Below are 24,006 nucleotides of genomic sequence, written 5' to 3' on the forward strand. Positions count from 1 at the left end.
AACAAATCTGTGAAAAAATTTTAAAATCTTATTGAGTGCTGAGTTCCTAGGGACCAAAAATAAGAGATGTTTGTTTTTATAACTTATGATTTTTTGATTAAAGCACAATTTTTATTTTTGTGTAAGTAAACAAACATGGCTATTTAAATAAAAATCTCAAACATCTCTAATTTTCCGTCCCTGGAAAAGTGGTATTTTTTCCGCATCTGCAAAATAAATAAATGATTTAATAAATAATAAAAAAAATACATAAATAATTTTTTACAACAAAATAAAATAAATCAAGTGACCGAAAACAAAAGTTTGCAAATTTCTTCTCGATATTTTTTTAATTTTCTTTATATTTTTAGACAAGGCTGATGGTAAATCTATAAAAAAATGGAAGGCTAAGTCGTTATCCGAGGAACTTGTTCTGTCCCACAACTTGGAGGGGGGGCAAAACAAGAAGAGGCTCAGACTACCCAAATTTCGCCCGTGCCTTATTAAGTAAGTTTTTGTTGAGGCTGAAAACTATTGTTTGTAAGTTTAATTTTTAAAAGACTTCTGGGATTTTTACATTGAATGCCAAAGATAACATTTCTTTTATTATAAATAAATCTTACAACTAACGATTACTTTCGGTCACTCGTTTTTATTCTCGTCTTGTTTTATTTTTAAAACTAATTTTTTTCTAATACTAGATGCAATCGCCCTGGTGGATCCCTCGGAGCCTCCCGAAAAGGCGCTGCAGAAGGCAATGCGGTGCGTTAAAAACTTGAGTTGTACCAAAAAAAGGCAACGCCGGCACAAGATGCTGAGAAGGAGGTGCCAGCGACCCCGATAACACCGGAAACCCCCGAGCTCAAATTTTAAAATAAACAAATAAAAATAAAAATTACAACTGAAATTTTATTTGCTGCTAAGCGCTGAAAGTGCGCTTTTTCGCTGCTTGAATGAGCGCTTAACGTGTGCTGAATGTGTGCTTTTACCGCTGCTCAATCGAGCGCTCAACATGTGCTGAATGTGTGCTTTTTCCGCTGCTCAATCGAGCGCTCAACATGTGCTGAACGTGTGCTTTTTCAGCTGCTCAATCGAGCGCTCAAGAGGGTGCTCAAAAAAGCGCTCAATGCGTGCTATTTTTTGAGCACTGATGAACCCTAGGACATGCCTATGTTAATTTCAGCACATAGCTCCATACAAATTGTGCGCTCATTGAGCGCTGAGTGATGAGCTTTTTGCAGTGATTGAGTGCTCAATAAGCGCTGAATGGTACTGCAGGGTGCTTTCACAGCTGGCAGCATATGTCCAGGCAGTGAGAATATGTGAATCGGGATCGCACTTGGTCAGTAAAATTTTTAAAAAACCAAAACATAAATATTTTGTTAGTTGTTAATTTGTGGGTTCTTGCCCAAAAACACGGAGTCAATTTGTCCGTTCAGGAACCCGTTTCAAAAACAGAAATTTACGTCTATCCAAGAAAAGTGTTTTTTTAAATTTTATAGAAATTCATAGGGTTGCAGCTATAAAAACATCAATACCATCATGTTTCATGTTTACTATTTCACTCATTTTCACTCCATTTCCATAGCCTGCACACTTAAAAACATTTCCATTCCGTCCAGGAACCCCGGTCAAAAATATGAATCTATATCTGTCCCCAAAGAATTTTCGTTTTCCTTTTAAATGAACTATATGAAATGTTATTTTGGTTCTCAATCCAAGTCCTTAAAACATCAATACCATCATGTTTTATACTTATTATTTCTCCATTTCCACTCCATTTTCATATCCTGCACATTTCAAATCATTTCCATTCCATTTCATTCGCCGATTTCCGACATTTCATTCCATTTCGTGCAATTGAACTCATTATCATCTCGTGGAAGCGATTGTTATAAAACTTTTGATACCTATCATAGCACAGAAATAGCCCGAAAATTCCGCTACGAGGGGAGGGTATTTCGAAAATTCTGCGCTGAAAAATGAAAGTTTTGCGTTAATTTCAAATGTTTATTAACGCGATTATCCAGCATTAAATGTTCGTTTGAATTGCCCGCCTTGTTGTTGGCGGTTGTTGGTTTTGCGGTTGGCATTTGAAATGTGTTTTCAGTGTTGTCGATTATTTGGAAAACGGTTGAAAGCGATGACATCTAATCAATTTGCGCCGGCAGTCCCGTTTCCCCCGCCTTTTTCCCATGGTTCGCTGCGTTTGCTTGACGGCTGCAGTTTTAATTAAGTGTTTAATTAATGATGAGGCTCTCAAAATGGAAAAGGGGTGGGCGGTAGGGGTGCGGCCCCGGCAATTGAAACTGCAATTGCCATTAGAAGAGGCAAATGGCATTGGATTGGGAGCGAACGCAATTAAACCATGCGAGTTGGCGCTTTAATTTCAAGAAAACAAGGCAAAGGGTTGCTAAATTAATTCTGATGGGAAATGTTGAACCATTGTAATATTATTTTAAAATAGAATATGTTTATTCTGTAAGCCCCCTGAACAAATTATTAAATACTCAAACAATCGGGCAACAATTTGCCACAGTATTATGCAGGCAATGTATAGGGAAGAATTTACAAGTTGCACTATCATACTATATAGCTGTTTTATAAAAGTATATAAATACACTGTCGCTTGTAGAATGTCGTTGATTCGACCAAGATGAGGGGTTAATTATATAATAATAAAACATAGAAATCCATCAATTAGCCCCTATATTGCGCCCAATTCTTTATTCCCTTCCTGAAACTCAATAAACGGAGGCGGCAAATCACTTCACTTATGCAATTTCAAACACGCACCCCTACGAATTTTCCCTGAGGAAGGGTCTAAAAACACAGTTTTTCGTCCGGGAAATCAACAAAAAAAAAGAATAAAACGTAATCGCAGGCTGTTTATCTGTAGTCCTTCCGTTATGAGGGTCGCTCGGGGAAAACGGGGAAACTCGGGGAAAATGGTCCTGACCTTGCCTGACCACCACCCACGCACTTGTGTCTGTGGACCCAAACATTTTCAGGCATTTTTCATTTGCATTTTCAATAATAAGTCGTTGGCCATGACTTTGCAAGGGGTTTGGGGCGTTGGGTTTTTCTTTTTTGTGTGTCCCTCATCGCCAAACATTTATTTATTGTAGCCTTCGTAATCGTTTACGGCAGACGCAACCAAAGCAACGAAATTATTCAATAGTGCAAAATTTCGGCGGAGGGAAATCGTAAGGCGTTGGGCGGTGGGCGTGTCCAGTAAATGGTAAAGGGAATTGTTATAAATTGTCTTGAAAAGGTTTGAGAAGGTTTTCATACCAGACAAATATTCTGTTATTTGCTGTCGCATTTCCTTTTCGGGATTTTTTGCTTGGCAAAAAAACGAAAGAGAGACGAGTATCTTTGAGATATTGTATCTGGTCGTCCTGGATGTGTAACCGATTTGCTTGGAATGGTTCATATACGTATATCCGCTAAAAGGGTGGCAAAAAACAAAGGCGTTTTCCGACTCATGATGTAAATGTTATGGCAAAGACTCAAACTGGCTGGCTATTTGCCTTTGGGTTATTTGTAATACAGTCCATAGTTTTCCCCCGCCCGATTGGGGTCAAATTAGAACGGTTCCAGTGGGCTTTCCACGAGTGGGCGGGCAGCCAGTCAATCAGCTTCAGGTTTTCACTGCAAGTTTAGGGAGCCCGCAACGAGAACCAGTTCGAAAAACGGAAACCCAACCTGATGGATGCCAATACTCCCAGTCGGGAAACCAGTTTTTCCGGGGGCGTGGCGCAAACAAATGACCAACGCAAACCAACATTTCCAAGGCGATTTATCATGGCCAGAATTCCGAATTCAGAATCCAAATCCCCCAAATCTTGTATCGCAAGTCGGGCAAATCCTTCAAAAGTCTCAATCTATTAAATCCCAAATCCTGCGTCCCAGCTGATTTCAGTCCGACAATCGTTGACAAAAGTGTCCAAATGCAAATTATTCATAAGCAGAGCAAATAAACAGCTTGGTTTTGCACGACAAAAAACCGAAATTAATGTTAAGAGCGTGTCTGCACAGGGAAAAATAATGTTTGCCAAGACAATACATGTTATAAATAACAAAAAAATTACCTAAGAGAATCAATATTAACGTAGGCGAAACTTTAAACTTGGTTTCTTTTCGGTTTAGGAGGGTTTTTCATCTCAGATTTGACAAAATATGTGCTTTGCTAATCGAGCCATATTTTTTGCCAGTGCAGAATTGGGTTCCAATGTCCCCTGTTGACCATAGCTAAACCGAAAGCCAAAAACCGAAAACCAAAACCCAAAACCCGGAGACCCAACCGCAGCAGACAGACCAATCTGAATCCGAGTCTGAACCTGAATCTGAATCTGAATCGGAGTCCCAATCCCTCCACTTGACGCCTGCGGTTTAACCCCTTTTCCCGCTGATAAGCTGCTTAACTGTTTGCGCTGCACAAATATGTTAAGGGGCGGCGGATTGAGAGGGGGTGTGGCGGCGACTTTGTGGGCAGAGGGGAGCAAACGCAGGTGAAAACGTCAGAAGTGGCAGAAACGGGAGTATGGGGGCCACTTTTAAAGGAGCGTTTAATGTTTAGACAGCTTACAAATAATGGGATTTCAAATACAAATAACGCACATGGATAGGGAGTATAAGTATTTTTTAGTGGGTATAGATCAGAGGTTGGCACATAATACCATGAACATTTGGGTGTGTGCAGACCAGTGGTACACTGTACGTGTGGTGGCGAGCACGCTTAATGATTTCAGGTATCTAAGGCTAAAAAAATGTTTCAGCCTGTCATGGATAAGATCCAATTAAAATATTATAATATTTTCGATTGATCTTCGTTATTTTCATTAAGTTATCCATCGAATCGAAGATCGTTTTTTCAATTGGCTTTTCCCTTTTGGCTGGTCTCCAAGTGGAAATTGCAGCCTCCAACGAAAATTGCATTTGCGGGAAGCCTTTGCCTTTGCCGCGACCTATCTCAATGTTCCCCAGTTGTTTCGCCCAAAATGCAAAGGTGGGAGGGCTTGTCACTTTTGACATTTCTCGCCGGGCCTTTTAACGCTGTTAGCTCCCCTCTGGGGGAGTTCTTCGAACCCAAAAAATGAAAAGCGAAAAAAAACTGAAAACCGAAAACTTGGAGCGGCCTCAAAAAACATGCACCCAAAATTGAGGAGAGGGATCGGGAGTGCCATTGTGGTTTGGTTGAGCAATAAATCTACCGTCTTTGTCTTGCAGCAGCTGTACAAAGGAGCCAAGGATACAACGGGGGTCAATGTGGGGAAAAAGCGGGGAAAAAATTGGAAAAACTGCGCCTGTTGCGGTCGCAATTTTCTGTTTATATTTTGCATTTTGGCCAAAATTCGAACTGACAACTGGCTGCCTCCAATTGTGACTGCAAATTAAACGTTTTCGGGGATTGGCAGCTGCGGGAAAAACCCTCAATCCTCCACGCCACTGTTATTTGCATTGAAAAGTAAAAGTTTCTCAATATTGTTCGCTCTTTTATGACTAAAAAACCTATATAGCTATCTATCATGGCGGAGCTCTCGAGATGAAGATGGAAATGGAAATGAAAATGAAGTTGCCTTGTGCAACTTTCCCCCTTCTAGCCCCCAAAAACAAAAAACAAAAAAAACAATGAGCGATATGGCGGGCAGATAAACGAAACGAAAAGAAGCGAAATGAAACGAAGTCATCGCTTTCGTGCCTGAAAATTAGAGCTCGAGCTTGAGATGAATTTCCACATATAGGCAATAATATATAAAATAGACTTTATACAACCGAGCGTCGTATAAATTATGGCAAATGAGTAGAAGTGCCCGGCGTGAGTTGGACGACTGCAAGATACCCATTGTACGCCTTTGTAAACTGTGATAAGAATTATATGAAAAGACAACATGGCAGTTTATTAGTTGCTACCGAGAAAAAGATAGCAACCCAGCTCTCAAATAAAAAAATGATTCATTTTTTGTTTAGTTGAAAAACATCAGACCCCTTTCATACCTGCTAAGTGATTTTTAACATTTCCATATATTCAGTTGGGGGAGATTGGTTTATGGGTCGCTGACCATTGGCCCCTGGGCCATATGCACAAACATACATGCAGGCATGAATGTGGCAATTAAGTCGGGGCAAATAGCATATAAAAGAAAACCTGGGCCGCACTCTTAACTTGGCAAACAAACAACAAATACATCCGGATCATGTTCGGCCAGATTTGCACATATCGGTTGGTTGACTCGGGTCAGGGCTGTCTAATTGAGCAATTGTCTATGTTTTGGTCCAACTGGAAACCGACTGGGAACGTGGCATGCAAATTGGTGAGCGTCATGCAAGTTGCAAAGCCACGGCTCAATAAGACCGATCCCGGGGGGATCCCGCCGTGATAATGACTTTCCGTTGCACTTGAGATCATCTCGTTGATCCAGCTGATCACTGGCCGTCTTCGATCTTCTCAAGATGCACTGCAGACGATGAAAGTGGTCAGAGTGTCGATCGACCGCGGAAAGTGATTGGATCGATCCCGAGATCCCCTGGAATAAACACTTTAAAATACATATGTTTAGGAACATTTAAAAGATTTTCCATAAGTATGATGATAGCTAAGAAATACTTAACAAAATAATAATCAATGAACATGGTCGTCGGATTTTGCAGGTATAGGCGACCATTTATGTATTGTCCTATTACTGGATTTCCATTTACTGTTAAAAGCGAAGAGCGATCTAGAGATCCCCTGGGATGATCACTTGAAAATATTTATGTTATTTTCGTTATGTTATGATGTGATAGCTCAGAAACAACTCAAAAGTAGTAATCGAGGAATCCGATCCTCGGGACTTTCAGGTATAGGGATACAACTAACAATCGATCCATTTATGGATTCTCCTATTAGCGATCCTCTATTTACAGTTAAATGCGAGACGATTGCATAAGTCTAATGAACCCACACTCCAATCCAGCGACTATGACTCGACAATTTTATCGATCGTCGGATGGGATCGGCCGCCACTGGGAACCTCTGCTAAAAAGCGACTGGGATCCACCCGCAGTTTCACTTTGTTTTTTTTTTCGCCGGGTGGGGGAGACACGAAAATCATGAAATTTTATAACCGTCCATCGATGGCAATGCAATTTTCACTCGTAGCAAAACGCGGCGAACAGACGACCTACATGGGTGCGGTATTTGAGGGGTCCGAAAAAGAAGACGGGTCTCTGTATTTTTCTTTTCCGAAGAAGCTACAATCGAGCCAAAAGAGGCGAGCACAAAGAGCGCTTCAAACGGATGCGCCTCAATGCACACAGACCGAGCCCCCTTCCCCTTCTCATCGCATCCACCGCCTCCGCCACATTTTGGTTGCAGTGTAATAAGTCTACCATGGTCCCCATCGAATGCCTCAATTTCGCTCCGCGCTTTGTCAATATAATCTGCTTTTGCTTTCGATACTCTTTTTTACAACAAGGGATGTATAGATTTCAGCAACTATCCGACTGGGAAAATAACAAGATCGATTTGGTAGTCACAGTTTAAGTTGATATTTACAAAAACACTGTATCTGTAAAATTGAAATTGTATGTTATCCGATTATACTCTTGAAAATAATTTGAAATCCAAAAAGAGAGAATAACAATTTGATTAATAATTTTGTACATTTTTTTGGTGTAAGATAAAACTTTCTACTCTTGGTAATACTACAAGTATTTTAAAATATATTGAACTTGAGTAACTGCAAATGTACTGATTTTTCTTTCGAGTTAGGGTAAGGGAAAGGGTATTTCAAGATAGGAGCTACAAACCCATAGAGGTCCCTCCTAGTTTTGTTGCACCCACTTCCTTTCAGGCTGCATTTACTCCCCAGGGGACAGCGGGCCGAAAAGAGGAGGCATTTTTCAGGCGATGACAAATTTCGAGCCGAAAACAAAGCAGAAAAACCGACAGCAAAAAGTAAAGACAAAATAAGGCGGCGAAACATCAGCTTCATCGGCATAGCGTCATCGACGGGGGCGAAAGTATGCGCAATAATCGAAAAACGTCGATGAGCTTAGTGGGGAAAACTCGGAGTACAGGGGGGACAGCCTCTCGCTCTCTGCTTGGGAAATTGAAAGCAACTATGGAAAAAAGGGAGCAAAAAATGAAAATATTTTGAATATTTCCACGTGCATTTGCATAAACGGGGGTGGGGCGAAAAGCCGGGGGTGGACTTTTAAGCGTTGACAAGCCCCGGGCTCCCTGCACTTCAATCTAAAGCCCAAGCTGAAGTCGTAGTCCAAAATGCAGAGCTGCAGCCAAAGCAGCAAAAAGCTTTTTGGCAATTTGCCCTCCGTTCGCATTTTTTTGTCAAGGCAGACGGCTTTAAAAGGTGCAGTCTCGCCCTGAAAAATGGAAAATAGGGAAAAGGAATAGTCGGAGACGGAAAATATTCAACTTTATAAATGGGGAATCCGAAAAACGGAACTGCCACTATGGAGCAAAATGAACTTATATCTAGAAAATTAAAAACACTGGTTCTACTTATAGTTGAAGAATCATACATATTTTAAAATATATGGTTCCTCTTTTCCTCTTTAACACCAAAAACCGCAAATGTGCCACAATTTCAGTTGCAACATCTTTTCAACTTCGTTCCCGTTCCAATTCCACAACCACAAAACCCACTGCAGCCGTGTCAGAACTAAATGGAATGGAACACGAAAAGATGCCGACACTTGGGTCAGCACTCTTCAACCCTCTTCTAAGCCCCTTCTCCTTCCATCCCATCCCCCAAACCGCAGGAGCAGCTCGTTTTTCTTCTGTTTTTTCAGTTCAGTTTCAGTTACCGGTTGTACAATGTGCGAGACACGGAGGAGATGATGCTCACAACAAACCTGCCCCGAGTGCCAAAGTAAACCAAACCAGAGAAACGGGAAGAGACAGCAGAAGACTGCAGAAGACGCCAGAAGAAGAGACTCTTTGCGTTCGTGGTAGATCTCCTAGATCTTGTATGTTAACTTAAGCTTGGGTGTTTCTAATGGAAGTACACAAGATGTTCAGGAATACCAAATATGTACATCATGTAGCTAGATAAGGTGAGCAATGGAAATTATATATCAGATGGATGAATTAATAAAATACTTTTTGTATACTTTCTTTGGATGCATCCTCGAAGCAGTTTGGCTTTTCAGTATGATGTTCGGTTATTGGGAATCACCTCTCATCGTGTTGCAGGGTATTTTGCAACTACCTCAGATCCTGCATTCTTTTTTCGCATTGCCATCGTTGTTTCTCCTGCTGATGATGTGCTGCCCCATGTGGCAATGTGGCAAGAAATGTGGCATGTGGCTGGAGCCCCTTGTTTATGTGTCTACTGTATGTGTGTGTATGTGGCCACATATTGCATGTTGCCAGCTCCTCAATTGGCAACACACACTAGTGCACTGTGTGCGAGAGTGTGTGTTAGCTTGTGGCATTTCTAGGGTGAAATGTCTGCGCGTGTGGCACGCATGCGAAGATTTCTTTCTGGCTCCATTTCGGGACTATCGCATGACCCTGAAATGCAATCACAATCGCAGCTCTAAGCTCTCTCTTTCTATCTATGTTTCTACATCACTCAAGGTTTCTTCCATGAGCGTTAAGATTAATTGCTTCATCTGATCAGCTTTAAATTGGGCTTTCTGACCTCAAATGCTGATGCTCAACCAATACGCACAGGGATTACCAAATACATTGTTGTTTATACAATGTAATCAAAACAATAAGGAGTCGCAAATATTCTATATATTACCAAGAATCCCAAGAATATTCCTCTCCAAGATCGTGTTCCACGGAGGCACTCATTAAACACTGCTGACACACGAACTCCCCGACATAATGATCATTCCCGGAGACTGAAAACATCATTGGGGGTTTTTGTCTTCGTGCAGAAGAAACATGCGTTGCCCGTTGTCTTCTCCTCCCCCTCTGAATACCCCCTCCTAGCTCCACGCCTCTGTGTTTGGCCGTAAGTTATTCCTACAACAGCAGGAATTTGTTTAAGGCATACACATAACACCAGGCCAACAACAACAACAAACGGCAAACAACTTGAAACCGGTTGCCTTTGCAAATTTTTTTCCTCAGCATCAACTCTTCATTTTCCTCGTTGGGATCCCCCTTCTTTCTCCTGCTGCTTCTTCCCCGGCAATTTTCAACTGTGGTTTCAACTTGAATCAATCATTGAACCGCACTTAATCAATATTTATGAATTGGATTGGATTCTTCTATCCCCACTTGGCAATTCTTTAGCCAAACGATTGCTTTCTTCTCTTGTCAGTTTTTTCTGCTTGTTCTCGAACATCTGTTTTATAGTATGATTTTACTTTTTGAATCAATCAATATTTATGAATAGAGGATTCTCTTCTACCTTAATCTGCATATTACTAATCGCATTTCCCAGTTGTTGATCTATACGAAACGTTGGTTTCTCTTAATTTAAGCACAGTCATTAAAAAAGTTACCGTTATTAATCCGGCTTCTTCTGATTACAGATGCCAACACATCGATTGCCTTAAAGTTGCTTCCGCGTCGAATGCGCTTATTAGTTTGGGAGTTGCGGTCGCCACGCCCACTGGCAAGCCGCAACCTCATCTTCTTCGCCTTCTCAAGTCCGCTGGTTGACCACCTTTTGGCCTCTTGAGTTGCAATCAACTTGTTCAGAAGGAGCAGAATTCGAGGGGAAAGGATTAGGGTTGCAGAACTCGAGCTTTAATGGATATTCAACCTAATGGATGATACCTACTAATATAATACTCCTATAAAAGCCATGACACTGACTCAATCAATTAACTTAAAATTGAACTAATCATCACTTAACTCGTAATAAAATTCCATTAAGCATAATAATAAATTCTTAGTATATTACAAGCCCGCAATCTTTGTACCTTATGGGACCACCCGCTGAACTTTCCCACCCACAACAACCCCACGGTGGCCATCATTACCATTAGCATTATCACCATTACCGCACCTAAAATCCGAGTACGAATACGAATCCGAGTCCAAATCCCAGGCCATCAGAAGAATCCATTCCGAGGGTTACACGCGGTGCAATCTAAATGCCAAACAAGAAATCAAGGCAAAAACGAGCCGAATGAATAAAAGCCAGCGGAAAAACAAGAGTCAAATGCAAAGAATAAACAAAAGTGGAACCCCCATTTCCCGTTCCCCGGAAAACTCGCTGGTTAAACAACAATTGCAGGGCAAAAAGCATCTGAGCACACATGTGCCACCAAATTATTCACACCTCCTCCGCATTCTCCACCTCGAAGTTCTCTCCGCAACTTAACCACGCCCACTCGAGACGCACACCCCCTATAATTTTCCCTCCCCACCTCTGTTTTTTCGCTCCCATCACCAACTCCAATTTCAACTCTGAACACTGAACACCGCATTATTATTTTAATTACACAAAAAAAAAACACTAGACAACAACCACATATGCACAAGCACAGCACTTCAACAGATCGGCTCAAAATATTAGGATTGGCATCTTCTGAAGATTTCTTTTTTATCCGGATGGAGCACTTACCATCAATTATTTGTAAATATTCGATTACAGGGTCCTTATCTAATCTGTAATATTCAGGTCGTTAAGGAATTTAAAATGATTTCCATTTTATTTATTTGTTATGAAATCAAAAAAAGAAATAAATAAAATTCAAATCACATTTGAGAACTTATTTTCTTCGCCGCTGCTGTATACGGCATTTGTATGTAAGTATCTGTACATGAACACGACTTTGGAGTTTTTGGACTCGGACTCTGACGCGAAGTTGGCAAAGTGCACTTGACGACAAAAAAAAGGGCGACACAAAAGCGCCCCCAAAAACGTCAGTTTTCAGCAAGGGGAAAAGGGGTTTAACCCTTGCAAGGAGCAAAATGCAACAGCAGCGGCACACGTGTTGCACAGATGTGGCAACAACATAAGTTGGCGAGTGGCAAACAATTACTCCGCAACTTTTTTTTGGTGAAAATCGTGGGGATGCGTTTAAAGGGAAAACTTTTTTACAATTGATGGGTGACTAACTGGAACGACTTCTGTGTATCCTTTATTCTATTGAAGGTCAATAATAAATACATAATTATACCAATAAACTCCCACAGTCCCAAAAACAAAATCGTGCCCAACACGATATTTTACAAACTTCTTTGGTGTTCGCATTTGTTACAGCGACAGAAGCTCCAGACGTCCGAAGACAACGTCTCAAGGTCTCCGACTTGGGCTTCGGCTCTAATTCCCATAGCCACAGATACAGATACAGAAACAGATGCAGGTTCAGATCCATAGTTAAGCAGAAGTACCAACACCACGGGACGACGAAGAAATCTTGCCCGGCAACCGCAGAAAATCTCAAGAGATGTTACCAAGAAAACCAAAAAGATAATGGTTGGGGCTTCAAGATTTTGGTAGGTGGCAGAAATAAAGCATTTTCCTTTCGCTCGCTGATTTATTGTAAACTGCGCCTATTATTATTCGCCCCCCTCCGCTTTTCACCGCCTTTTTCTCTTTTCGGATGCTTCATTTTCATGGCATTTCATTGTGTGTTTCTCTGTACTTTACTTTTTTTCTTGTCTTGCCTCAATTGTCTGGCATTGCATGGTTTTATTTCTTATTTCCCCCTTTTTGGCCCCTCGCCGGCCTCTTGGCTTCAAATAATTTTATATTTAGCCGCCGTTTCAGCCTCCTCGTTCTCCGACTTCTTCAAGAAAAGCGGCAAAAAAAAACAAGAAGCCTAAAAAATCCGAAACGGCGAAAATTAACCAGAGGCAAGCATTTCGTGTGGCACGATGTGAGAAGTGCCGGGTTCCGCTTCCATTTTATATATAGAATTGCAACAATGCGAACACGGCACCTCGAAGAGAAGAAAAATCGGGCAAAGAAGCCAAAGACTTTGCCAATATGGACGATAGTTCAAAACTGCCGATAGTTTCGATAACTCAGTGATTGTCTAGATATACAATTGCGGAAATATGGTTATGGAAGGAACCCCCATTACATCATTGAATTTTAAATAAAGAAAAGCTTTAAGATTGTTTGGGGATCGTTAAGGTTAATCGATTTACCTAGAGAGCTGCCGATAGTTTCGATAGCTCAGTAATTGTATCGATATACGATTGCAAAAAAAATTGTCAAAAAATGAACCCCAGTTTGGGATAGTTTAGGTTAATCAATTACCCTATTGAAACACAAGAACAAATGCTTAATTAACCGCAAGCCCATAAACACGATTCCTTGTGGTATTAATAAAACAGAAGAATAAGTATTATTAAGCAAAAGTTTAAAGTAACTCCAAATGGGTAATTAATCTCTCAACGCTAACCACTGAATTATGTGTGCGTCTAATGGCCGAATATAGAATCTAAACACTCTTCAATCGATTACCCAATGAATGAAATAAAATACAAGGCATTCTCTAACGATTAACGATTGACGACTAAAGTAAAAGTAACCTCCGGTTAATTAGGCCTTTGTTTGTGGTGAACTGCAAGATATGAACGGCGACTGCGACAAATTAAGAGTTTCGCGGGTTGCCCAATTAATCAGGCAGCGAGAAGATTTACATTCAGATGCGGATTCCGATTCCCTTTCATTCAGTGGCAACGTGAATGCGATTTCATTATATCATTAGTCGAATCTGGAAACCTTAACGAGGGGAAAGTACAAATTTCGCGATGCCCCGGGATCTACTTACTCTCTCTGCTGGCAAATAAAAACATTATCAACACACACGCGCCCCCCGATCGACTAATTAAACAGAAAACAAAAAGCAAAAAACAAACTTTGATGTATTTTTGATTTGATTTGATTATTTTCCAGCCCTACGCTCCATCCCAATTTTGGATTGATGTCTTTATAAGGCCCAAAAAATTGCCAGCAGATTTATTGGGTTTTTTCTTTGATATTCGATGTGCGTTGTTAAAGCTGTGTTACAGCAGCTGTTGTTAATGAGCTTCACTGTACCCCGTTTTTCACTTTACCCTAAATTTCATTGGAACATCTCGCATTTCAGCTACAAAAGTTCGTGACTTTTTTTTTTGGGCGGCAAATGGAGGGATCCATGTCATATCCGCATAATGAATTTGCATTTTAGCTACAATTTCGCAGATCCGCGTAATTTGAGGCGATTTACTTGCAACATTGATGAAAAAAGGCAGTGAGTGATTGGAGAGCGCAAAGAAATCGGGCTTGCAAACTCATCCAATTTGATGGATTTGATAACTATACATGTCATTTCTTCGCTATCAATCAGCAAAATAATTTTCTGCAACTTGAACCATATTTCATTCAAGAGATCCGATCAGTGGTATTATCTATTATAGCAAACAATGGAAGAAAGATCTAGCCCTAAGCACCACATTACAAATAAAAGAAGTTCGATCAAATAATAAAGATTTATGCTATTTCAAGCACATTTTAATGATAAATGAATGATGAAAATACACCGAAATGTATAAATTTACTAAGGCCAGATTTACTGCCAATCGGCCGTACTCAATGGGCTGAGATGCGAAAGATACAAGATAGTTATGCGCCGAAGATGGTCAAAAAAAAAAAGCATAAATGAATACGGAAAAACCATCATGTTCATTGGTAAATAAAAAATCGATTAGAGCAATGGTTAAGCCACTAGAAAATATCACCCAAAACGAGGAAAACCAATAAACGGAAAAGGGGAAGGGGAAGTGGAAGTGGAAGTGGGGGAAGTCAGTGGAGTTAGAGGGTATCATCATCATGAGAGGTGTTCGACCAAGGTTCTAATCAAAACACTGTTGTAAAATGCGAAAAGGAAAAACCAAGAAGATGCTGAGTGAAAGGACAGTCGAAAAGCAAAACGAAACAAAACAGAGTCAAAAAAGAAACAACTAAATTTGTGAAACCGTTATTATCATGTCGTGTTCGCCCCATCTCTCTCTCACTCCATCGCTAACTCTATCTGTGTCTCTGTCTTTCGACCAGGTCGATTATGAAAGATACATTTTGTATCTGTATCTGTATCTGTATCTGTGCTTTTTGGTAGCTGTGTTTTAGCCATTTGTTTGCATCAAAAACCATCGTTTTACCATTTTGTAGTTTTTACACATTTTTCTTGCTCTTTCTTGTTCGGCGATTCGATTCGTTTGCATTAATCCAATTTGTTGTTGCCGCTGGCGTTTTGTTGTTATTCAGTAGGTAGCTGTGTGTGTGTAGGTGTACGTATCTATGTGCGGGTGCTAATTCAATTAACGGCATTAAACGAGGTGCCTCACTGTTATCGATATTTCAATACAATTGCCTATCAAGGGAATTACAATTTCGAAATGAAATCGACTACTGAACAATCCTTAAAGTTATTTCATTGATTAAAAATTAACTATGGAGTTTAAGTATAAAATAAATTATAATTTTTAGGCTTGGAGTTATAAGGCTTATAAACAAATTTATATTGTATAACTCTTTGCTCGCCAAGCTCGCGACTTTAACTTAATTTTTATATATTTCCCCATGAAATTAGCGCCCAGCTGCTAAGTATTAAGTGCTCCCTGGGCAGCTTAAAACATGAATATGTAGGCCTAGTCGGGTTAGGTTAGGTTAGGTTAGGTAGGAGTGGTTGGAGACTAAATATTAGTCCCCTCACTTAGGCCACAATGGGCCCCTTGTGATACCACATGATCTCTGAAAGATCCGTTTCCCTAGCTCATGGGTTTACTGCCTTCGCGAAGTATTCTGTTCTTCTTAAGAAACATAGTAGTTTTTGAATGCTTACGTCCTGGATGGCCGCAAGGTTCGGAAGTGTGTAGCTACCTAGGGTTTGAAAGCGCTTTAGGTTATGCGCTGGGCAGAAGCATAGGAGGTGTTCGATGCTCTCCTCTTCGTCTATCTCTTTGCAGCTGCGGCAGAAGTCGTGGTTACTTAGACCCAGCCTTGTCGCATGAGTCCCTATGAGACAGTGGCCCGTGAGGGCATTTAGGAGAGTGGAGATGTCCTCCCTACTACATTGTAGGAGAGTTTTTGTTCTTTTCGTGTTATAGTTTGGCCATGTGAGTCTAGAATTGTGGCATATTGAGATTGAGTTCCAACGGTTGTTGGAAAGAGTATACAATCTCTGCCTGAGTAGGAGCTTGCAGGTAGCCATGGGCATCCCTACCGTGTCCTTATCACGAAGGATATCGGCGGTTGTCCCCTGTCTTGCCAGCTCGTCTGCTATGCAGTTGCCCTCAATGTTGCGGTGCCCAGGCACCCAGATGAGGCTGATTCTCAGATGAGTGGCCATCTCGTTAAGAGATTTGCGGCATTCAGAGATTGTTTTTGAGCTCGTTGTGTAGGAGTCGAGGGCCCTGAGGGCAGCTTGACTATCCGAGAATATGAAGATATCACTGTCCTTATGTACAGACGTGTTCAGGTGGGTAGTGGCTTCCTGAATTGCCATCACTTCCGCTTGGAAAACACTACAGTGGTCTGGTAGGCGGAATGAGACTTTTATGTCTAGTTCGGGGGAGAAGACTCCCCCACCTGTTTGGGAGTTAAACTTGGAGCCGTCAGTGTATATGTTGACGGCGTTTACGAATTGATGTGGGAGGTTGTCCCAGTCTGAACGGGTGGGTATATGAATTTTGTATCTTCTTTCGAAGTTGACTATGGGTGGGACGTAGTCTGTATAACGTGGTCTAGTGGCCTAGTCGGGTATAAAATCGCAAAACTGTAACAAAGTGGCCAGAAACGAGAGCGAAAGGCAGAGGGGAAAACTCGACCAAAGCAAAGTGCAATGCCAACCGCATTTTTATTTGCTTCTCATATTTTTTTCATGGCGCCCCAAGCATATTTACATACTTATAGTACAAAAAGTGTACAAGATATGTGTGCATGGCCCACTCAGTTTCTGAGCTTTTTCACCATCTTCTTGCCTCTTTATAGCTCATTATGTCAGCCGTTTTTATGGTCACCAGACACCTCGACTATTGGAAATGACTTTTTCTATCTTTTTACCAAACCTTTCCCTGTAAATCACCCCACAAATGGATCAGTGGAGCAGCAGGGGAACAGTAGAAAACTGAACTGAAGATGACAAGAAACTATTCTCTATGTTCTACAACTTTCGATTTTACACTGGGAAGGAAAAAAACGGCAAAAAAGAGAGAGCAAGTGTGAAATGCGATCAGAACCAGAATAAATAAAGTCGTGTGAGCCCGGTTTACTTCATCTATGTACATATAACCCTCTCAGGGGTCCAAAGATCGGAGCCATATATTTTCAATAATATGTAAATAAATATTATTATCGTAGCCCAAAAAGCTACCTCTGAAATTGCAAAGTTGTTTGCCCAAATTGTTCAAATTCAAATTTTTCATTCAGTTTTATAATAATTTTTTTAAGGGCAAACAAATTTTTAGAACCACTTAAAACACTTAAAACTTGGATTTTTACATATTCAGATAACAATTGTAATTACATATATGCAACAAGAAAGGAATCAAACTTCGCCAAGTTATTATAAACTTGCATTTCGTATTTTAGAAAACTAATTCCAGAAATTTGAAGATAATGATCCATTTCAATTCACTACCGGGTATGTTTACCGAAAACAAAATATAACGGCCTTTGTATTATTTTGACATTAATTATTCGATCGTTCCTATGGCAGCTATATGATAGGGACGCTCAGTCAGACGCACATGGCTAGATCGACTCGTCTAGTGATGCTGATCAAGAATATATATGCTTTGTGGGGTCTGAAACGTCTACTTCTGACTGAAATCATTATACCCTTAATTTGTTGTCGAAGATTTTAATACCCTTTAAAATCTTCTGCAACAAATTAACAACTATTCCATTAAACTACGGAAAACGGCTGCGACTGCGCCATCTCGCTCGCACCCACGCAAACAGGAGGCCAAAGAGAGACAATTTCACTCACCTTCTCCTTTTCGCCAGTTTTCCAGAGAGAGAGAGCAGCTGCCTAAAGTGATCCTCTTCTCTTCGGGGCTTCCAGTGCGTGTGCGCAAACACTACAACGATTGGAAATACTGGAAGTTGAAGCCTGTGCTGCTGCTTCTTCCTTTTCTTCTCTTTGATGCTGCTTCTTTAGTTGTTTTTGTTTCTGTAGGGAATCCGGTTTTTTTTTAATTTCTTTCAACTTGTTTTTTCTTATTTCTCCTTTCTTATTTGCCTCTCCCCTCTATTGGTTGTTGTATTTTCCAAAATATAAAACAGCACACTTGAACACGATAAAAAAATGTAATAATTTTGGTAGTACAACAAAAAAAAACGGCACTCGAAATATTATTCCCTTCTGGAATTTTTGTTGTGTTACTCGATTGATCGGCGAGATAAAAAAATAATAACGCACATTCACCAACACACGCGCGTCGAAAGAGAGGGCGATAGCAAACACGTGAGAAAGGGGAATATTCCTTCCGCTTCTGTCCTTTGGGCTCGGCTTACTTCAAAACTGTTGCATTTTCGCGTTTAGCAAAATTCCCGACGGTTGAAATTCAATTCGAATAAACCCAGAATCGGCAACAACAATCGCTAACTCGAATCGTAATCGCAAAATCGCAGTGAAAAACGACGCACAACCGCGCGCGATAAAAACTTAGCTCCGCCTTCTCTTTTTTCTTTAAATTATAACTGTTGCTTGCCCAAAACAAATTTAAGGCATTTGTAAAATATTTTTCGTAATATTTTTAGTACTTTCGATCCGAAAATGGATTTTTGGGACTTTATGAGCAGCTCCCTGGATTCTCTGAAATTTCCAACTTTTCGCGGCCGAGCTGGAAACCCAACTGTTGAAAAACACAACCCAATCCGAGCTAGCCGCCGACGCGTTGCATGCAACATGTCGCTATCGAACTGCAAACATCGAACTTCTGGTTTCGAACAGCGGTGAACTTCGTCCGTTCAAAATGTTAAGCTTAACGCTTTGGCAGAGCAGCCACTGTTAGAAAATATTTGATCTTCAATAACTACTTTGAGCATTTTAAAAATAATTGTAAATTTTCGACAAGAAAAAGCACAGTTCAAGTACTCCCATAAATTTTATATATATCTCCCAAAGTTTATCAAATAAAGGCTCTCTATAAAATAATTTAAATTCATATCTAATCACTGCATAAAAACACGAAAAAAGTTACGTTTCATTTAAATCTTTTTTTCAGTGCATTAATTTAAGCAACATTTTTGCAAACCGAAGGCGTGTTTTTCTATTTCGCGGCACCGGTTTTGGTTTTCTTGCATTGCAGGCGGGCACACACGACCGCCGGTTCGAACTCCTTTGGACAAAAACAAAGCCGAAAGGTTGCAGCCAACTGGTTCGAAAGAAACTAGTGTTGTTCCGCGCCACCCTTGGCTAGAAAACGATAAATGTATTTATCTTTAAACATTTGAAATAAATCCTTTTTGAATTAATGGTATTTCTTATATAATTAATTTATTCATACAGTTGATTATAGTTGCAACGAGTTTAATTTAAATGAATAATAAAGTATTTATAGTTTATCCAAGTTTTTCTGTAAGATGGGTTTTATTAAGGTGGCTGAATTTCGTGACTTACAGACTATTTTGAAACACAACTACCTACCTACAAATAAATTGAGTCATAAGCCTGGGTTTTATTTTTATAAAAATAGCCAAATAGCTAGATATTCGATGGCCAACGTGCCATCTCTAATCCCTGACCCGTTCAAACGGTTTGTTGTTGCTCGCCCTCGCGCGTGGTTCGACGCAACCTCGTACGCGTGCGCAACGGCCGGTTTCAAGCGCAACAGTTTGATTATTGCTCGATTCGGCTCGAACAAGTTCGCTGCTGCAGGAATCTATGTTAAGTTAACATTTACTTTTGGCCATAGCAATTAATTATTGGCCAAAGCCAATACAAATCGAAAACAAATAGTTTAATATATATGTAATGGGTATTTGTGCATATCTGTGAAATATGACTTGAACAACAGGTGTGCGAGAGGGATAGCGGATAGTCTAAGCACGTACCGAGCATTTTAATAAGTTCGGTGTCATGCCTTTTGCGTTTGCAGAGGGTGTTAAATTCATATTATATTTTTATATCGTAATCCATCACCAGAATTAAAAGAATATTACTATGCGAGCAGTAGGAATAACAGAAAGTCGTGAATAAAACATATGCTATTTTGAAAACGTAGATACTGTTTAAGATCAAACAGTAAATATATATTTTTTATTTCATCATTTTTTATATCTGCAAGGTATATTAACATCGGCTTGCCTTGTTTTTCCCGTTTCTTCGCCTTTTGCACTTGACTTTGAGCCACTACGCGTATTCGTTTCCATAAATGTTGCGTAATTAAGCGCGCAATGCATCCCAATTGGCATTTCAATTTGAATGCGGCTAAAACGAAACTACAACACTATGTGCCGACCTTCGAGGGAGGCCCCCAGCCCCCAGCCGCAACCCCCGCCGCCAAGGTCAAGGTCGCTGGCCAAACACCAAAAATGGTTAGCTCAGTTTCGTTTGGCGCTTAGCGTTCTTTATTTTATTTTTGTTTGCCCTGCTCTTCACCGACGCACTTCAATGTGTGAAGTGTATTTTTGGGGTGTCATCAAGTTAAAGAGCACAAAGTGTATTTCTGAGGTATCGCTTATATTTTCGTACATCTAATTTTCTTGTCAAAACTGAACTTGTGGCACTTTTTACCTACTCATCTCTTGCTCATAACTTTCAAGACCCAAAGAACCTTTGGGTTCCTTGTCGTTACTCTTGTTCCGTTCTTGTTTGGCCGTCATGCTACACTTACCTCAGTTATTAAAAGAAAAAAAAAAGTTTTAAATATCAAAAAGTATATGTGCAGGTAGGAATAACCCGTAACGCAGAAAAGCCAACAAGTCAAAATAAAAGCGTCGAAGAGGAAAGTAAGCTGCAATGCCCACCACAACGGAAATAAAAAGAATATACACAAATATTTAAAAACCACATAACAACTAGAAGACAAGAAGAACAATAGACAGTGGTTTTTCGATATGATAAAAAAAATAAATAAATGGATTTTTGGTCCATTCATGTAGTTTATAGGGAATAAAATAGTACAAAATAAACTACCACCAATACAACATGCCTAACAGCTCTATTAAACGTTACGTTGTCTTTCTCATTCATTGACCTTTTCTTTTAAAGAACTCTCAAGAATTCGCGTTATAATGTTGCATACCTCCTTTTTTCATTTATACATTTTATACAATTTAGTCAATAAAATAGTAAAAAATAAAATACCAATACAACATGCTTAACAGCTTTAAAAAACGTTTCGTTGACCATTTCTCGCAGAGTTCTCAAGAATTCGCGTCTTTATGTTGTATAACTCCTTGCTTTGAACTTAACTCTGATTTGGAAAATGTTATGTACATTCTTCACCTATGCCAGTGACCACTGTGCGCCTAAGCAAATCACGTTAATCACTCAACGAGTGCCGAAACGCCAAGCAAGTGCACCGAGGCGTGGCAGGGGCGTTGGGAAAAGGGGGCTGGAGAAAAGCGGCAGGGGGAGAAGGAAAAGCACTGCCCACTGTCTAGATTTCCCCCGTCGAAGCGAGAAATCTAAAGGGGCTGAAAAAGAGAGCGTCTGTTTATTGTTTGGACTTTTGCTTTCGGCGCCTGAGGAAAGAGAAAAGCCACCGGGGGAATTCCCTCTGAGAATTGGTTCTGTTTTGGCAAGGTGCAAATTTAGGGAGATCATTAAACTGCCAATTACCTTTATGATGCTGTCTTCCCCTCCCGCACCCCCTTCCACCTATAAATCCTTATCTGCACTTTGCAAGCCTTTCATTGACAGTTATAATTACTTTAATGATGATTTCAGCTTCAGTTGACTTGCGGTGGAAAATGCGGAGAAATGAGAGGAAAATCGCGTGGAAATTCAAGGGATCGGAAGGGGTTTGGGTGCGTTGCCTTTGTTTGTGAGCGCTTAAAATGCAATTATGCATTTCAGTACGAAAAAAGGCAGCAGGACTTTCGCTGGCTGGTTGAAAATAAATTTAATTGCAGTGCGTTGGCAAATCGAATTAAGCAGTGAAAAAAGAACAACAACAAGTGGCACCCAAAACAAAAAACCAAAAAAAAGGGATAAAAACAAAAGAGACATTTCAGAACCACCAAGCTTTTCCCCTGTGGCCTCGCCATCCAATTGAATATATTAATGCAAATTAACCCATTAATGTCTGCCAATTTCAGGCAGCAAGGGGACTTAATCCGAAAAGAGGTGGAAGAAACAAACTGACAATTATCCCAAGGGAATTCGCGCTGAGGAAATTAAAGCTGTCCCGGATATAGCATATAGTTTTATTCCATTTCAGACGGCGCATTTATTTGCGGCACATTAAATTCCGGGGATTAGTGACTGTTTAACTCGGAAAAGTGAGCGGGGTTTTTCTTGTATTTTTCCGCAACTCAGTCCTCTTCCATTCAGTTATGTAATTAGGCTTCGAAACTGAATTGTTCATTATTTTATACTATTCTTAGGATGCATCCGTGCGTTGATTGCACAGCCCTGGGAAATAGATGGAACAGCAGTCGAAAGTTAACGCGCTTCTCAGCCAAAACCCTTGGCATTATGCCTACAATTATTCAATTAAAAAATCCCCGCCCACTGGCGCCACCCACAACTTTTGGCCAAGAAAATCCAGAGGTGGGTGTGGCGAGGGGGACACGAGTGGGTGTGGCTGACAACAATGTTGGCAGCTGCATGGAAAACTTGGAAAACTTTTTAAGTGACTTCTAATAGCGAATTATGATGCAGCCAGCGGAGGGGGTGAGACAAGGGTTAAGGGGCCTGGGGAAAATAGGGGCAAGAAGGCGCACGATTTTCAATGCACTGTGGGTGGCGAAAACGGGGCGGGAAAATAAAGGAGCTGCGGCGAAAAGTTCACGCTTAAAACTTGACAACGATGACTTCATTGAGGAGTGCAAAAAGCGGGGTGGTGGAAAAGCAAGGAGAAAGGCGGGGGAAAGGACGGGGAACGGCAGGGGCAAAAGCGAGGAATATGGAAGCCACACACATGCCTAAGCGGTGGAGGGAGGGGGATGGAGATGCACTTGCCTAAGTCCGGAAGTGAGAGAGAAATTTTAACAAAGTTAGTTAGTTTCTTCCTTCCTTCCTGACATCCTTCCGGCTCCTCTCGATTCCTAGATACACTTGAGGAAAACCTACTCAATATAAATAATTATATCAAGCAAGAAGCTCGGGAAGTAGATAATACATTACATTTGTTTCTTTTAAAACATTTCACATCAGATATTGTTTTGGTTTTATTTATTGACTAGCCATCCAATAAGTTATTTGCACTCATTAACTATTGAGTTCAAGGGGTAAATTCTGAAAACTTAGCAGTTCCATTTAGACTCTTCTTCTAGTGCACAAGTTTCGATGAGTGGATATGTGGCCTTATATAATGACAAAGTGCACTCTGACGTTGTCATCATCATCAGTGAAGGCATGTCGCCTGCCAACCCCCTTCCCAACCCCTTCCCAACCCCTTCCCAACCCCTTCCTACCCCCTTCCTTTGCAGACCTCAAAAAGTTGCTCGTTTTAATGAATTATGCGTACATTGATAATAATTTCCTGGTTAGCTTCCGCCGCGACTGCCATCCTCTGGCTCCCATCGCCAACTAGTCTAGTTTTTTGGCCATATAACCTGAAGAGGAACTAGGCCCCGCCCACCTGAAAACCTGGGGGCGGAGTTGCGTGTTGCTGTCTGCACTAATATAAAAGTTACGTGCACTTTTAATAAGGCTGCGTTTATGACGACAGCGTCAGAAACAACAAGAATGAAAAACTGCAAGGATGCAGCGAAGAATGGGCGGGAAATTCAGTGGGCAGTGGGTGGAATTCCGCTTTTCTTGCATCAACTGCATATGACGACAAGTGTCAAAAAGTCGACAGCAGCGAGAAAAACTTTTCGGGGACAAAATGAACAGAGAACGAAAGTTAAAAAGAATTCGAAAGTGGCTAAAAACGCGAAGAAAGCGAAATTAAGGCTATGCTGAAAATTCAGACAGTGTGAACTTTACAGAAAA

General features: G+C 40.6%; 1 protein-coding gene across 11 annotated transcripts in view; it reads right to left on the reverse strand.

Annotated features, from left to right (window-relative positions):
• Positions 1–24,006, reverse strand: part of LOC108015157 (uncharacterized) — a 176,348-nt gene that overhangs the window by 57,209 nt on the left and 95,133 nt on the right. For 4 of the 11 annotated variants that reach the window (XM_065868173.2, XM_036820621.3, XM_036820623.3 and 1 more), the window contains exon 1: positions 17,884–18,751. The exons of 6 other annotated variants lie outside the window; for them this stretch is intronic. The gene's annotated coding sequence lies outside the window, so the exon portion shown is untranslated. Of the gene's footprint in view, positions 1–17,883; positions 18,781–24,006 lie in introns of those variants that run through there. One more of the 11 variants, XM_036820620.3, reaches the window with a different exon arrangement.

The sequence above is a fragment of the Drosophila suzukii genome, chromosome X (genome assembly GCF_043229965.1).
Source record: "Drosophila suzukii chromosome X, CBGP_Dsuzu_IsoJpt1.0, whole genome shotgun sequence".
NCBI lineage: Eukaryota > Metazoa > Arthropoda > Insecta > Diptera > Drosophilidae > Drosophila > Drosophila suzukii.